Genomic DNA, 17,054 nt, shown 5'->3' on the forward strand with positions numbered 1-17,054 from the left:
TTTAGCAAATTATATTTTCTAGTGAGGAAATGCCTCAATAAAAATCTTGATTTGGGGCCTAGTGAAATGGCTGTCTAGGTAAAATGCTTGCTACTGCAAGCCTGACAATCTGAGCTTAGTTCCAGGGGAACCAGCTCTTTGGAAGGCCTGCCCCTGGGGACATGCAGGCCCTCCCCCACTAATTCAAACGTTAATGCTTCACATTTTGAGTTGGATGAAATGGTTCTTTTTACAGAAGGTGGTGGGGTGGAAATTTCCAGGAGGTTAAGTATACTGTTGGTAAGACACTTAACCCTAATTGATGAATATGCACGAAGGTTCTCAACATGAGAGTTGTAATTTGTCAAAACTTAAAATTTGCATCTCAAAGTGGACAGGGGGGTGGAAGTAGGTAGCGCTCATGTCTCCAACAGATACGTCAGTACTTATTTAAATACATAATTCTTTCCATCCAGTGTTTTGTTCTAATTCCTGAAAGCACACTAGATGGCAGTAGAGGATGAACTTACACGTTTGCCGAGTGTATTTTCTATTCCACTAGTAGGGGAAGAATGTGAACTGATGGCCCCAGAGCTCTGTTTCCTTCCTATTTGTTTTAATTTACTTTCTTCTGAAAAATTTCTCACCTTTAACCATTTATTTTCCCTCTTTGCTTTAGATCTTCTAGGGGCTAGTATACTTGAAGCCTTTACGCCTCATGCCATTTCCTTGGGACTGTTATCCTGAGATTGAGTTTATTATTTTCGGGTTTTAGTTCATACTGTATGCACTACTGTATGTGTTAATACTAACAGCATAGTGCAGTCTGCATGGTCTGAGTTGTCACCTAAGAGTGTCCCTTACTCAGTATTTGTTTAGTTTACTTTCAGCCCAAATACTGCCCTTAAAATGCTTGACATGTCTCCCCTTGATGCCAAGGCTGGAGCTAGAGTATCTAGCTAGTAGCCCAGTATCTAAAGGCCTTGTCACGCGCTGTAGCCTGAGGATTCAGCCGGTGCCATCACGGCCTGATGGTGCCGTAAGGTCTGCTGAGTAAGTTTTCCCCACACTTTCAGCACAGAGGTTTGCTACCACCTTGGACATTTCAGTGCTTCACTTTCCTGAATATCTCTAGGAAGGCTGGTCAGGGCAGTGCTAACAGACGTCTTTATAAACTGAGGACGTGACTGCTCCAGGCATGGCTAAGCAGACAGTTTTTATTGTAGCTGTGAAGAGACCAGCTGGGGCATCTAGAAGAGTCCAGAACAGAGAAAGTACTAGACTGAACCTACAGATTGGGCAGGGATATGAATTTTTTACATGACCACATTGGGCCTGTTTATGTTTGTCTACAGATGGTGGTGTGTGTGCGTGATGTTTTGTCTTGGGTTTTGCTTTTGAAATGACCTATAAGTCAGAAATTCTTAGAAGAGCCAAGGTTTGAGGCATGATTTTGCTTACAGTCTTCATAAGTTCATACTGTTACATATCATTTGTATCATCTGGTATTTGTATTCATGATGTCTGGTTTGGATAGTCATGCATTAACGCTGGCCACTTCTCCCTATGCTCAGTAAGGTTGGGTCTGGGGATATGGTAAGAGCATTCCATATTGAAATAGGTCTGTGTAGGGAGATTGTGCTGGGTAGTGTCATGTCAACCTGACAGTCATTGGAGAGGAGGGAACCTCAATTAAGAAAATGCCTCTATGAGACTGGGCTGTGGGTAAGCCTGTAGGACATCTTAACTAGTTATTGGTGTGGGAGGTCCTAGCCCATGGTGGGTGCTGTTACCTTTGGCCTGGTGGTCCTGGATTTTATAAGAAAGGCTGAGCAGGCCAGTAATCTACCCCTCCATGGCCTCTGCATCAGCTCCTGCTCCAGGTTCCTGCCTGGTTTTAATTGCTGCCTTGGCTTCCCTCAGTGGACTGTGATTTAGGATAGGTTAGATAAACCATCCCCTCCCTAATTTTGATCATGCTGTTTCATCACACCACTAGCAACACTGACTGAGACAGGGATCTTACTGCCAGGAAGAGAAAAGAAAATTGTACCTAGTCATCAGAGCCAGGGATGCACAACCCATGGTGGCGTAGAGCAAGTGTCAGTGGGAGAGCTGAAGAAGGGCTGTATTCTAGGGACATTGGATGTCGTGCTTACACGGTATTTCAGGTGAGCCTTTCACATTTTGAACAGCCGGGAGCTTGGAGCAGCTGTGTAAGCACAAGCTTGCTGTGTAGACTAGATTCTTGGTTCCATTTTGGTCTACCCTTCTATTTTTGACAAAAGGGAGGTCGGGGGGTGGTGGAACAGAAGACTTGGCTTCATGGTGAATTCTATAAGAATGAGTTGAGAGTTTCCTTTGGTCTCATTCACTAAGAAATACAGCATTAAAAACGATTGAGTTTTGAAAATCTTAGTGAAAGGACAGGCGTCAGCACAAGGCACAAGACCAAGTTCTGAGCACAAGGGAGGTGTCTTTGCCTCAGAGAGAAAAGGGCAGGAAGAAGAGACAAAGGAGGTAGAGGACAGGGGAGAAGGGAAAAGGAACCAAGGAGGGTGTTTGCCCTGGCAGGACAAAGGACTACCTTAGAGAGGAGATAAACTTGGTGTAGTAAGATGTCAGTTTATAACGGGAAAAGGAAACCTGGTGTTAGGGGTTGAGCTGTTTGACTTTGATTGGACAGCTTAATTTGGTGAGTCCAAGGGGACTTTGATAGCTGGATCTTGAGTCAGCCTCAGGGAGGAGGAAGTGGCCAAGTAAAGGAATAGCCCTTGGTGGCTAGCTTTAGGAATGTAATCTGTTTTTAGCAAAAAGGGGGGGGGGGCGGTAAAAGGCAAAACCTGTTGCTGCCGTGCTTGCCATGCTCGGGCCTGCTAGAGCCCTTTAGTCCTATCAACACTCAGACCAAGGGATAATTACCTATAGTTTATTACATAAGCAGTGCCAGTGGCTGAAAGTGAGAGTGTGGTCACAATATGGTTTCAGAGTTTGGGGTATGGAAATTTCAGGTTTATAGCTGGCTTGCCACCCAGTTAGTGTGAATATTATGATGCCAATGGTAATTAGCATATACCTTCAAATACTAACTCTGAGTGAGTATATTGGGAAGGAAGCCTCATGCTGTGACTTGAGGCTGGAATGGGATAGGTTGCAGCTCTGGCTTTTTCATCTTACAAGCTTTGACTTGGGGTAGTTTATTTCTCTCTGCCCCAGCTGCAAAGAGGGGCACTCCTCTGAGCTGGGGTGCCTAGTGGTGGTAATGAGCTCATCGTTCAAGAGGCCTGGGTTCAGCTTTCCAGAAAAGGCAGAGTAAAATAGAGCTGCTTACTGTCAGTGTTGGTAGGTGACAAATGAAGGGGGAAGGGAGAACTGTGCAGTTGTTTAGGTTAAAAAAAAAAACAAAAACACCAACGAAGGCATCTGAAACTGAGCACCTGCAGAGAAGTAGCAGGAATAACCATCCTGGGTTTCCAGGCTTCACCCATACCCTGGCTAGTCCTCGAACAGCTCCTGAAGCCATTCCAAGGTTCAAGCATCCCTCGAAGAGTACATTCTTTTTATTTTAATCTGTTGTGCTGCATATGTGTGCATGTGAGTGGGTTGGCCATGTGCCAGGGCCCACGTGTAGAGCCAGAGGACCGTGTTTAGGCCCGGTTCCACCATGAACTCTAGAGCTGGTGTGGCCAGCACTTTTACCCACTGTCATATTGCTGGCCAACACTTCTGGTTGTTTTTCTTTGTTTTTCGAGACAGGGTTTCTCTGTGTAGTCTTGGCTGACCTAGACTTACTTTGTAGACCAGGCTGGCCTTGAACTCACAGGGATCCAGCTGCCTCTGCCTCTTTGAGTGCTGGGGCTACAGGTGTGCACCCTGGGCCTGGCAACACTTCTTATTTTTACACTTTTCTGCTAATCTTGTGTTATAAAGCCTTAACATAGTTTTGAATTTACATTTTTACTGTTTCATTGTTGCTTTGCTTTTTTTTTTTTTTAAACTTTTTAGTTGATTTTTTGGTGAATTTCACATCATACACCTCAATCCCACTCATCCCTCCATCTCTTTGTAACTGTCCTCCGCCTTGGCGACCTCCCCTCCAAATGAAAATAAATAATAATAATAAAAGATAAACATCTCGTGATGGAAGCTGTAGTGTGTCACACGGAACACCCTTTTGTCTACACATCTTTACTTGCAAATGTTCGCTGCAATGAGTCATCGCTCCAAGGGCTCTGGCTCCTGCTACTCTTATCAATCCTGGATTCTCTGGGACTCCTTGGATGTCCTGTTGTTACCCTGTGTCATGGAGGTCCTGCAGCTTTGGATCTGCAGGACCGGCCCCTTCACATGCTCTAGCAGATCATAGATGAGGTAGAGGTTGGGGTGGGCCAACTCCAAGCCCTGGATCTGGGCCTGGGTGGTAGCTGAGTTGGTCAGCCCGCCAGCTTTGCCATACCCGCACCACCACGGGCCCGCTCTTCGGCAAGCTAGTTCACTCAGTGCCACAGCCAGCAAGGGGCAGCAGGGTCAGGTCGGCTCTCCTGCTTGCATGCCGTCAGAGCCGGCTCACCAGTGCCTTTGCCACCAGGGCCAGCTCTCCTGACATTCTGTGTGCATGCATGCATGTGTGTTTGTATACACAGAATTATGTCAGTGTAACTGTGTTTTAAAATATTGTTTATTTAGTGTGTGGTGTGAGCACAAGAGTCAGTCAGAGGACATCCAATTCCTGGGAACTGGAGTTAGTCTGTGAACTGCCATGTGGGTTCTGGGAATGGAACTTAGATTCTCTGTGAGAGTAGCCAGTGCTTTTACGTGCAGAGCCAGCTCTCCAGCTCTTTGTTAGCACGACCATTAATAGCATAAAAACCAACATGCTTTTCTGGGTGTAACGGTGTGTGCCATTTTAATCCCAGCACTCAAGAGGACAGAGGCAGGTGGATCTCTGTGAGCTCAAGGCCAGCCTGGGCTACAAAGCAAGTTCCAGGCCAGCTAGAGCTACATAGAGAGACCCTGTTTCAAGAGCAAAACAACAAGAGAACCCCCCCATGTTTGATCATATAAACAATCTAATTTATATTTAAACATTCACTTTCAGTTGGAAGCAGGATTTGAAATTATAAAAATAAAATCAGGATAGTATAAAAATATACTGAACATTGAGGTATTTTCAGTGATTAACACTTTGCCTTATTGCTTTGCCATTTGTTCTCCTTAAACATAAATATTTGTATGAATCCATGCATATTGACAGTGCATGCATTTGCACAGGAGCGATTATACCTGTACGTACATACCTACATTTTTTTTTTAATTTTCTTGAAATCGAGAAGTACTGCATCTCATGAATGGGGCTGTTTCCTAGTATAAACATAGTAAAAACGTCAGCTTCCAGCGATAGCTGACACAGCATTTGCTGAAGCTGAAACAACATCCATCCTCCCAATCTGCTGTCCACATCTGAGTAGAGCGCTCTATCGGAGCAGAGGCAGCAGAATGAATATGTAACACCCATTTGCATATTGATTTAGATTAGATTGCACAATGAGGACCTTCGTAGTCTCGGCAATGGCCACGCAGAAAACCTGATAGGTGATGGATGTCTTCAGCCTGGTTGGAGGCTGAAGAAGCTGGGCTTGGATGTCAGTGGAGGATGGCAGCAGCAGCAACAGGGTAGATGTGCTCACCAGCAAGGACTGGAGGCAGGCAGGCAAAAGGGAAGATTTTCCTTCTCACGCTTTTGCATCTGGCCTGCCACCGGAAGATGCAGCACACTCCTTATCCTCCCCACCTTTTGGTTAGTTCTATCTGGAAACGCCCTCACAGAAGCACTCAGTCCAATCAAGTTGACAACCTAGATTAACCTTGACAGTGTCTAAATTGACTGAAGGGCCAAGTGATGCTGTTTACAGCCTTTTCCCTTTCCAGCATGGGAGCCTGTACACTGGGGCAAACTGGAAATCGAGGCTGGGAATACATTCTTTTTGAATTTAGCTAAGGGACATTTGGGTGGGTGGGTGGGTGGGGGAGCATTCCAGCTGAGCACAGATGCCGGGGACCTGGCACTTGACTGTGGCTCTAACTTATTGTTGGGTCCAGAGGTCTATGCCTTTCTGGAAAGGCAGTTATGCCCACTAGCCAGCCTAGAAAGTGGCCCTCTTGATAGAGCAAGCCTTAGGCTTTGGGGAGGAGAGATAGGGCCACAGGAAGCAGAAGGCAGAGAGCAGGGCCACCTGCGTGGAAAAGAACATGTTAGTTTTGGAGTGGGATTCCCACTCAGGGACTTGGCAGTGACAGTCATGGAGAGTCCTTCTGACCCGATGGGGACTTGTTAAGAAGCAGGAGCAATGGGAGGGAATCAAGATCCTGTCCTCAGTTCAGCTATAGAGAGCAAGTAGGCCTTGGGTCCCGCGTGGGGAAAAGCAGCTCTCTTCAGGCACGTCCTGGGATATGTCCATTTCTCAAGAAATGCCCTCTGTGTTGGCGGTTTGATGGGGCACAGCTGGGGATACAGGAAGTGCACACACAGCTCGGCTCTGCCGGGCCAGGGGGCGTGGCACACGCCTGTTCCCCGCTCTGAACACGCCAGCCGCCGGGTGTGAGCGCAGAGCTGTGAGTGTGTAGCCACAAAGACCCCACTCCATCACCCACAGCTTCAGTTTGCACCGCGGGCTCAGAGTCACACAGCCGTGATGTGAATGCTAGCAGTTCAGAAATCAGAATCCCTTGTTGATAACTTAAAATGGTCCTGAGAGGGGCTCTCCCCTCTCAATGACCATCCTGGGCCCGGGAGGGGCCATTGCTGACGTTCATGTCTAGTTGCTGGTTCCATCAGCCCACTGGCTACACTTCTGGCTACCGCTCTCTCTGTCCACAAACTGCTGGCTGTTGAGCTAAGTCGATTTTCCTTATAAAATGACTGCTAACTGAGCCACACTACTTTCCCTATTCAGGATCACAGGAATTAGTAGAATCTAGCAGTGTTTGTGCTTGGGACTTCGGTTTAGACTTTCTAAATCTAGGTGAGATTTGTTGTTCCCCTTCTCTGGCAGCACACATCCGAAGACCTTAGATAGTGTCAGATGTAATGTGTTTTCCTAAGATAATGTAAAGTAGGGCCCAGTAAGAGACTAAGAATAACTAAAAATAAAACAGAAGTTATAACAATGTACTATAATAAAAATGTGTAATTCATTTAAGGGGAATTACTTTATAGCCTTTAAAGGAACATCTACGTTGCCAGCGTAACTATTTGCTTTTGGGGCCATTAGAAAGCAAAAGAAAGACTACGTGAATGTAGGCACCGAGATACCGGCTCATAAGATTTGAAAGTGGAACAGCTACTTGGCGACTAGCAGCGGGGAGCAAGCGCGGATACACGCTTTGGACAGAGGATGGCTCGTGGTGGTGCTCCCCGCTCGAGAGGTGGTGGAGCCTGGAAGAGTGGAGCAATAAACGAGGCAGACTGAAGTCCGTGCCAGTTTATCCAGAGCACCAGACAATTTGTAACCCGAGGGTTAAGAACAGTCGCAGGACTCTTCTCACACGGCTCTGCTCTCGGACCGTGTTCTGACGGGGCGGGATAGGAGCACCCGCCCCACTACCCGCCTCCAGACGGCCTATGGTGAACGGGGCCTGTGTGGTCAGCCAGTCGTCAAGCGTAATTGCTGGCTAAGGGGAGAAGAAAAGCTCGGATAAAGGTTAAAAAAATCAACAGCCGACATTTAAAATACAAGTTCTTTGTTTCTGGAAATTTCCGCGTGGCAGGCTCAGCCTGTCGTGGATGTGGCTGACGCTTTTGGTAGAGGGTTTTATTGTAACTGTATTTGGTTGTCCGGCCCCAGTCTTGCTAATTTTAGGTAACTGGCACTGCTAAATATAGAGTATCCGCAGGAGCTTGTGCGCCTCCATGCAATGGCTCCCTTTTTGTATTTTAGGTCAGAATCAGGTGTGTGGAACTTTCTGTGAGGACGTTAAAGGATTGGTGCTCAGAAGTAACACCAACGCCCTGCCCTCAGCTCTTCTCATCCGACCTGACCTTAAACTGTGTGAACCCAAACCACAGTTTCCAGTTCTTAAACTTCAGGTCAAACCATCCCAACCAGTCACTGTAAAACGTGGTCCTGCCACTAGATGGCAATCTGGTCCTTTTTCTGGAAGCCAAACCGTTGATTCCAGGGCTGCTTAAACATTTTTCCACCTGTGACCCCCTTTTCCCTGAGAATTCTTTACAGACCTCCAGGCTAGCAAACATTTCTAGATAATGTCTTAAGAAACTTATGTTAACAATTCTTTGACATGCATAATCTTACCATTTACTACAGATGAAAGCAAATTTGCACCTTAGTGAGGAGAATGTGCCTGTTCGTTTTTACAACATACTCAAGTCTTGGCAGGCTATTTGCTGCTGCGGGGTGGAGGGCATTGTCACATTTCTCAGAACTGATCGGTGTTTTGACTTCCTAACCCACCTTGAGATGCCACTTTGCATAAGCGTGTAGCGTAAGATGGGAGAGCGATGCTTACGAATTGTAAACTCTGTCCTAGTCACAGGCTAAAATTCATTTGACAACCTTTGCATGTGAAACTCAACACGGCAACTCAGTTTACATTTATTTATCTATTTATTTATTTATTTATGTGTGTGTGTGTGTGTGTGTGTCTGTGTGTGTGTGGTGTGTGCTCACGCATGTAACACCACAGTGAGAGTGGAGTGGGGACCATGTGGAAGCATGTTTTCTTCATTCACTGCATGGGCTCAGGAGACTGAACTCAGGTTGTTCTGTCTCAGGGCAAATGCCTTTACCTGTCACCTTGCCAGCCCTCGAACGGCAATTTTGAAAATCGAATGTTCGACCATAATAGTCAAAAGCTATGCTAACTCGACACACACAGCAAGGAGCGGGGGCAGTGAAAGGTAAAGTTACCTGTGATTAAACTGTCACGTTCACAGAGCCGCAGGCAGCCGTGTGGACAGTAACACAGCAGGGTCCACTGCACCGCGGGCTGTGCTGACTGTTCGCAGCGCCCAGCGAGCGTGCTGTTTGTTCAAAGGCGGTGCAGTGTGGGTAGGCGCTGCCTGGCTCCTCACCAGCTCGCTTTTGGTTGTCCATGTGCGTTCGGGAACCCTTTCTGGTCGGCAGATTCACAGCACCCGCTTCAGCTGTGTGACTCCCTCTCGCAGCTGTGCCCCACGGGTTATGACGCTAAAGTGCAAATTCTTTAAAAAATAACCCGCATCGAAGAAGTAATCAAACGTGTTTTTTTCAACTCAAACTGTATTCAGGCCGAAGAAACTTTCCTCTTGATTCTAAGGAGAGAAAATGCCCACCCCACCTCACCCTGCTTTGGAATTTATTAGCTGGTCAAAATAAAGTTTGTTTTTCTAACATAAAATTGGGCAAATTATAGTGAAAATGTGGGTAAGCCCTTGTGATGAAAAGATGCAATAGAATATCATTAATATAATTACTGACTTTCAGCTTGGAAATTCGCTTTGTTATAAGCATTAATTTTTCATAATGGTTTATAATTGCCCAAGGCATTAAGTGTTCATCTTCACTTGGTTCTTCTCCCGGATGTGGAATAATTGGTTTAACTGAGATGGTTAGGTTCGGAATCTACATTTATTCTCTATGCTAGGTTAACCTGTACATACAGTCCTGTTCACTAGTTGCTAAGTGGAACCTCTGGCCAAGAAAGAACAAGGCTTGGATGGGGGCTTAGAGTTAATGAACACTTTAAGAAAGAAAATACCTACAATTTTTATTGATGAAATGTGCTGTATAAATTGTCTTTGAATATTTTTTGTTTAGAACTAATGAGATTAACCCCATTACCGATGAGTTTGGAAACACAATTTAGCTTTGACGGCTCTTCGGCAGGCTGGCATGTTCTATTGCTTTTGTCCTTAGCTGGTAGGAAAGGCTCTTGCTGCCTGTACACAGTTGGCACATCTACCCACCACGCTACCCGAGAGCCAAAGTTGGTCAGTTTGACCAAAGTTGTGATTCTGAGTGTCTGAACCATACCGATAAAAAAGCCAGGTGAGTGCGGGAGCAGGTATGGGGTGGGCGGAGGGTGTCAGCTTGCCTAGTGAGTTAGGCCAGGTGGGCATCAGACAGAGGGCAGACCCTGGAGACTACAGTGTGAGAAGGAAGCCTTCTAGATTGTGGGACTTCTGTGAGGTCTACTGGCCTCCTTGGACATGGCTGACCTTCAGCAGGAACCCTGGACCTGGCCACCATTTGCAGGGTGCAGGACACCTGCGTTGGAGCCCCAGGCCACCCTGTCCAGTGTCCTCACAGCAATTCCTGGGCACAGTCGGGCCCTCCGACTGGCTTCGCCGATCCCACGCCTCTCTGAGTCCACTGTAGTCTTGATCTCTCAGTCTCCAGCCCGGAAAAGACCCTGAGCTCTGTTGTCTGTCTTCAATCCTGCCTTGTCCCCCACCCCCCAAGAACTTGCCCGTGTCGCCGCCAACCCCAGCTCCTTTGCCCACAGGTCTCTGGGGGAGATCGCCCACTGGAGGCCGCTAAAGATCCAGGTTCCCGGGAGGCTGCCAGTGCCCAGTCCAGTGTCCTTGTATCCACTGTGTCAAACTCTGGGGCCAGCCCCTCTCTAGGAGGAGGGGGACACTCAGTTCAGGCCTGATTCAATATGTTCATCAGCTCTTTGCCACTGCTGATCTACTGAACTGGTAGCACCACACTCTGCCATGCTTGGAACACAAGCAGTGCCCATTTGCCTTCTGCATGGCGACAGCCTATTCCGGACAACTGTCAGCAGCTCTTTACTGTCCCCTTTTACCTCAGATGACATCCACCACAGCGTGCCTGGCTGATGGCTCAAGCATCCCGGCACATTTGCCGATTCTGCTTTTTCTGATGAGCTTGCCAAATGGGATCCCGGCATGCCGAAGGGTCCTCAGAATGAGGTAAGCCATCCCTGAGGGAGTTCAGAATGGAGCTTGTGGAGTCACAAACCTAGCCAAAATTGGATAAATCAACCCACACTCCTTCAGAGCCAGAGGCCTGAAAGCCCTGGACACTGTCCAACAGTTGGTACTGGATGTTTGCCAGGAGCACCAAAAGTTAGAGGGGTTGGCAGAGATGAACACTGATCAGCTCATAGACATTGCCATCAAAGGCTTGCTAGCTTGGGAGAGGCTGCGAAGAAAGAAAAGGACAAATACTTAGAGAAAAGGGCAAAAAAGTGATGGTGCTCGAATTGCATGCTGGGAAAAATTCAGGCATCCAGAAACCCAAAAGAAGGGAGAATCGAGGCCATTAGACAAGGATTGACATGCAAGGGAAAGGACACTGAAAGAATGAAGGCCCTCAGAAGATGGCACCAGGGTCTAAAGAGATGAACCGTAAAAAACCAAACCAAACAAACAAACAAACAAAAACATAGGACCCCCTGCAGTAGCTGCAATGGAACTCGAGTTCCCACCGGGGCTGAAGCTGCCACTTGGGAGATAGGTTCAGACTGAGAGTCACCAGGCTCAGTCACAATTGGTCCCAGGAGCCAGTGGTCTAAATAGAGGGGGCACACAATGGACTTCCTCTTTGACCCGGGAGCAGCCATCTCCATGGTAACCCTTCCCACAGGGAAGCTCACCAACCTTGGTTGGAGGCACCAGGCCACCAGGAAACACTGATTTTGTGAGCTGTGGACTGCTCCATGGGAGGCCACCCAATAAAACTAACTATCCCCTTTTGGGATCCTGTCTTCTCTCCTTCAGATCGTTCATGGACCAGACAAAGCTCTCCGTCCTCCCAGGCATCACAAAGAAACTGTGCAGCCCTGAGCCCTGTCCCGGCAGATTTGTAACAACTGGAGAAGATTGGTCTGCATAGCGTAAGGGTGAGTCCCCTGGAATGAACTTGACTGTGGAGGGGATATTGGCCCTTTTTCTGAAGGTGGGGCTGCGTGGACGTTCCTTTGCCAAGGGCATGGGATGGTGCAACCACCGAAAGACAGAAAGTCTCTGTGTCAGGGGCTAATGGGGCAGAGGAACAAGAGACACTCTTCTGACTAAAGATTACAAAGTTGCAACAGTGGAGGTCCTGCAACTTTGGGATGCAAGCCTGAATCACCACCAGTGGGGATCTGACAAACTGATGGTCCCTCAGCTGGTTACAGTTCCCGCCAATGCATCTACACCTGCATGCAAGATCAGCTGGCTTCACCCGCGGGCCTCTCCTCTGTCCTGAGAAAAGGCTTGACCCTGGCGCCAGCCATGCCTTATGGTCTGTGGTGGATCCGGAGCTGGTCTGGTGGCTGCTGGGTAACTTATACCCGTGCTGGGATCGCTAGCCTGACTCTAGAACTTGGGGCAGCCTGGACAGTCCTGGGCAGCTCTGGACAGTCCTGATGCCTCAGGCCCTGCAGCTCCTCCTGTCCAGGTATTGGCGGAAACAGTAAGTACAGGGGCAGGGAAGGCTCCACCCTGCTGGTGACTTGAACCAGGGCCCCAAATGGCATATGCTTTGATTATGCCAGTGGGCTATATGCCCGTCTCCCAGCAGGGGTTTGCAGGAGGGTGTTTCTGACTCCAGACCGGGATTCTCCCTGTACCAGAGGTGGGCTAATACTTGGGCCCTCACCACAGGGAAGAGAGAATTCCCATCTCACTCTCAGTGTTATTGAAGATGGCCCTCAATGGCTCTACTGTCACAGAGGCAAATGAGCCCAGGCTCCAAGGTCCGACATAGCCAGCTGTCCAACTGAGAGGTCTAATAACTCCAAAGTTCCAAGAGAACCCCCCAACCCTCCCAAAGGCCCCAATTTGTTTGGCTAATCTGACTCCATTACAGGCTTCATTTTCAACTTTGCCTAACTAGGCCTGAGTTTCTGTTTTTTAGAACACAGAAAAACAGTTTCTGGATAAACCACAGCTTGAAGGCAGCCAATCACCTTAAAGTTTAACACATGGGCTTGAGCTAAGTATAATGATTCAGCAAACTGGAGGAAAAGCCCTTAGCAACTCTGGAAAGTTCCTAAATGTTTAGCCAATCCTAAATCCACCTTCTCTCTGAGTCACTGCTAACCAATCAAATGAAAGACTACCTCACTCTTTCTGGAAATCCCCTACTGGCCTTTAAACTGAGCCTGCTTGCTCACTTCAGGGGTCCCATTCTAAGGAATGGGGGCCCCGGCATGCTGGACATTTTCTGCAGAATAAAAGCTCCTTGCTTTTGCATGCTGCTTGAGTCTGGGGTGTCCCTTCAGTGATTCTCAGACCCTCACACAACCGAACTGATGAGCACCTCAGGCTAGTCTAGCAGAGTTTAGCCACTCTGCAGAACCAAACAGACCCACCCCCTCCAGCAGCCACGGTCCTACAAGATCGTAGAGGGCCAGACCTCATCTCAGCTGGAAAAGGTGGCATGTGTGTCTTCAGGGGGAAAGAATGCTGCTTCTATGAAAACCACTCAGGGATGGTAGAGAAAATGCTAGATTGGTGTTAGAACGAGTCAAGGCCGCAGACAAGAACAGAGGATCTTACCAGGATAACACCTGGACCTCCAGGAGCCCCTGGCTGCCTGTGTCCCCATGTTGTCTGCTCACCTCCCTGCTGCCCAAATCAGGGGCTTTGGTTATGATTCTCCTGACTGCACTATTTTTTGGTGCATGTCTAACTTTTGTCACCAGAGACAGGAGAGAAGCAGTTAGACTCCAGGTCCTCTGCCAGCGTCGGAGGTTCCTTTCGAAGGGTCGTAACGGATCCTGACCTGGAAGAGGAGAGAGCGCGCTGGAAACTCCTCAGACCGCCACAAGTTAAAACGGTAAGAATTCCCCACGGTGAGAGCTGGACTGAGCTGACCCCTCCCCACTGGACGGGGTGTCTTCAGGAGCACAGGCATGGAGGAGGGGGGGGAGCACCGCCCAGACACCCCCATGGTGCACCTGTACTTCTTGATGGCTCGCTTCCCTACTCTTACCAGTGAGAAATGGCTAATGGCTCCGTGACTCAGTTTCCTAGAAATTTCTGCAACAAAAACACCAGCTGCCTTAGTTACATTTCTTGCCACTAAATGCAGTAAAAATCCATTGACAAAAGCAACTAAAGGAAGGGAGGGTTTAGTTTGGCCCACAGTTCCAGGGTGCAGCCCCTCACTGAGGGCAAGTCCTGGTGGCAGGAACTTGAGGCCACTGGCCACAGATCCACAGTCAGGGATGGGCACAATGATGGCTGCTGCTCAGCCAGATTTCTTTTCCTTCAGCCCAAGACCCTGAGTGTGTTCTCTCTCAGTTAGGGCAGGTCTTCTTACCTTAGTTAACCTTAGGTAATCCCTTATAGGCATGCATGCCCTGGCCTTTGCCTTCTGTGGTGATTCTAGGTCCTGCCAAGTTCAGTGTCGATAGTGACATCAGCATTTGTTTTCTCTTCCCTCTCAGGCATCCAGCTGCTGGTCATTGCTAAGCTCTTGCAGGTTCTGGAGGTGGAGCTGTATGAACTGTTAACGGGCCTGGGTCGATGCCCTTGGTCCATGGGGAGGGAGACTAGCTGTGAGAACCTCCCATGTTCTCCCTCTGTGCCACGAGGATGCTTTGTGTGGCCATGGAAGAGCCACCAGATGTAAACAGCCAACTTTGTGCCATTTCAAGATGAACATCAAACCGGAGGCTTGTCTAGAGCTGGCTTTGTGGGAGTGAGAAACGTGTTAAACCACTAGAGGGTTCATCCCTTTCTGGGGTGAGCAGACGTGTGTGTGTGTGTGTGTGTGTGTGTGTGTGTGTGTCGCATCTCCCCAGGAAGTCTGTCACACAGCAGGAAGTCATTCCTGGCATGCCCTTGTTCTTCAGCCGCTGAAAGTTCAAATTTCAAAAATTCAAAATGTTAATACGTTACATATTTAAGTCTCTCGTTTCAGTAAACACTGTTGAGAACTTAACATGTAAACTTCTCTGTCTTTCAGATTCCTTTACTAAGGACTTTCGTGGGCACCATCTTAGTCAAGTTCTGTTGCTGTGAAGAGACACCATGACCTGCCTTTTATATTTTGAATAACTACTCAGTATTTATTCCCTGCCAACATCAGCTCTAAGCACTTAAACATCACGACAATGCTACACGGTGGCTACCTGTTTTTCAGATGGAAAGACGGAGGTGCCATCAAGTAACTTCCCTGAGGTCACTCAGTCCAGTGGTGTAAGAAGCAGGATGTTTAGGAGTTGCTGGCTCTGGACTTGGCGGTAAACTGGCTCTTTGCTCCATGCTATTTTTTTTTCTTTTTATTATTAGTTACATTTTATTAACTCTATATCCCAGCTGTATCCCACTCCTTCATTCTCTCCCAATTCCACCCTCCCTCCCTCATCTCCTCCCTGCCCCTTTCCAAGTCCACTGATTGGGGAGGACCTCCTCTCCTTTCATCTGACCCTGTTTTGTCAGGTATCTTCAAGACTGGCTGCAAAGTCCTCCTCTGTGGCCTAGCAGGACTGCTCCTCCCTTGGGGGGTGGGGAGGTCAAAGAGCCTGCCATTGAGTTCCTGTCAGAAATAGTCCCTGTTCCCTTTACTAGGGAAGAAAACAACTGGTTACTGTGCTACCATGGGCTACATCCAAGCAGAGGTTCTAGTTTATACCCATACATGGTCCTTGGTGAAGTATCAGTCTCAGAAAAGACCCCTGTGCCCAGATATATTTGGTCCTTGTGGAGCTCCTATCCTCTCCACGTCATACAAATTCTCCCTTCTTTCATATGGTTCCCTGCACTCTGCCCAAGGTTTGGTTATGAGTCTCAGCATCTGCTTTGATACACTGCTAGGTAGAGTCTCTCAGAGGCCCTCTGTGGTAGGCTCCTGTCCTGTTACTTGTTTTCTCCTACGTCCAATGCCCATCCCATTTGTCTTTCTGAGTGGGGATTGATCATCTTACCCTGGGTCCTCTTTCTTGTTTATCTTCTTTAGGTGTACAGATTTCAGTAGGTTTATCCTATCTTGTAGGTCTATATGAGTGAGCATATACCATGTGTGTCTTTCTCCACGCCATGCTATTTGTAAAGCGAGCCCCCATGGGCAGCTTCGATGGAAGAGGTGGGAGAATAATCTTTCTTTATAGGAAAGCCCATACAGCCACACTGAAGGCCAGGGACGCATGGGTGGAGAAGTGGAACCATCCAGGAACCGCCCCACACTCAGGGACTGTAGCTTGTGACGTCCATGCTCCTGGGTTTCGTCTCAGTGTGAGTGGGTGTTTGCTTCTGAAGGAAAGCGAAGCATCAGAACCGGGGCTGCGGCTAACCGGGAGATGCATTAAGAATATGCATTGCTGTGGGTGCCCCTGTCAAAACTGCACAGAATAGAGCCGCCCGAGAGAATGGAATCTATGGAGATATTTACTTCACAGTAACAGTGACAGAGTAGAACCTGTGGCGTGTCAAAGAGTAAGGAAGCTTAGCTTAGTTCCTGGCTTCTAGCGTTTTAAAAAGGAAAATAGAGGGAGCCTTTTAGTTATTAGAAAAAATGAGAGAGTAAGGAAATTTATGGCCAAAAGAGGTGTGGGATGCTTTGAAACTGGAGTTGGGAGCCACCGTGCGGGTGCTGGGAATTGAATCCATGTCCTCTACAGGAGCAGCCAGTGCCCTTCACCGCCGAGTCATCGCTCTGACACCAGTATCACATGTTTTACTTCACACGTGGTCCCTAGGTTTTGTACAGCTATATAAAAGCATGCATAGGACATGACAAAAAGAAGTAAAAGTGTCCAGAGGGATAAAGAGGACTCCTTGGAGAGGTGAGAAAAGGGCAATAGTGAAGGCGAGGATAATGTGCCCAACATGAAGTACATAGGTATGTGAAAATCACACACACACACACACACACACACACACACACACTCTCTAGCAAGATTGCTCCGTGGGTGAAAGAACTTGGTGCACAAGTCTGATGGCATGAGTGTAATCTCTGGGAGACATGGTGGGAGTGAGGACCTGAAAACTGTGGCGCACACACATACATACATGCACATCCACATGTACGTACACAAAAGCACAGGCATATATGTACACACGTACACATACACAGGCACACACACATACATAGACATACATGTTCATACTCACA

This window comes from Psammomys obesus, unplaced genomic scaffold (assembly GCF_907164565.1).
Source record: "Psammomys obesus unplaced genomic scaffold, mPsaObe1.curated_primary_1811, whole genome shotgun sequence".
In the NCBI taxonomy this organism is placed as follows: domain Eukaryota; kingdom Metazoa; phylum Chordata; class Mammalia; order Rodentia; family Muridae; genus Psammomys; species Psammomys obesus.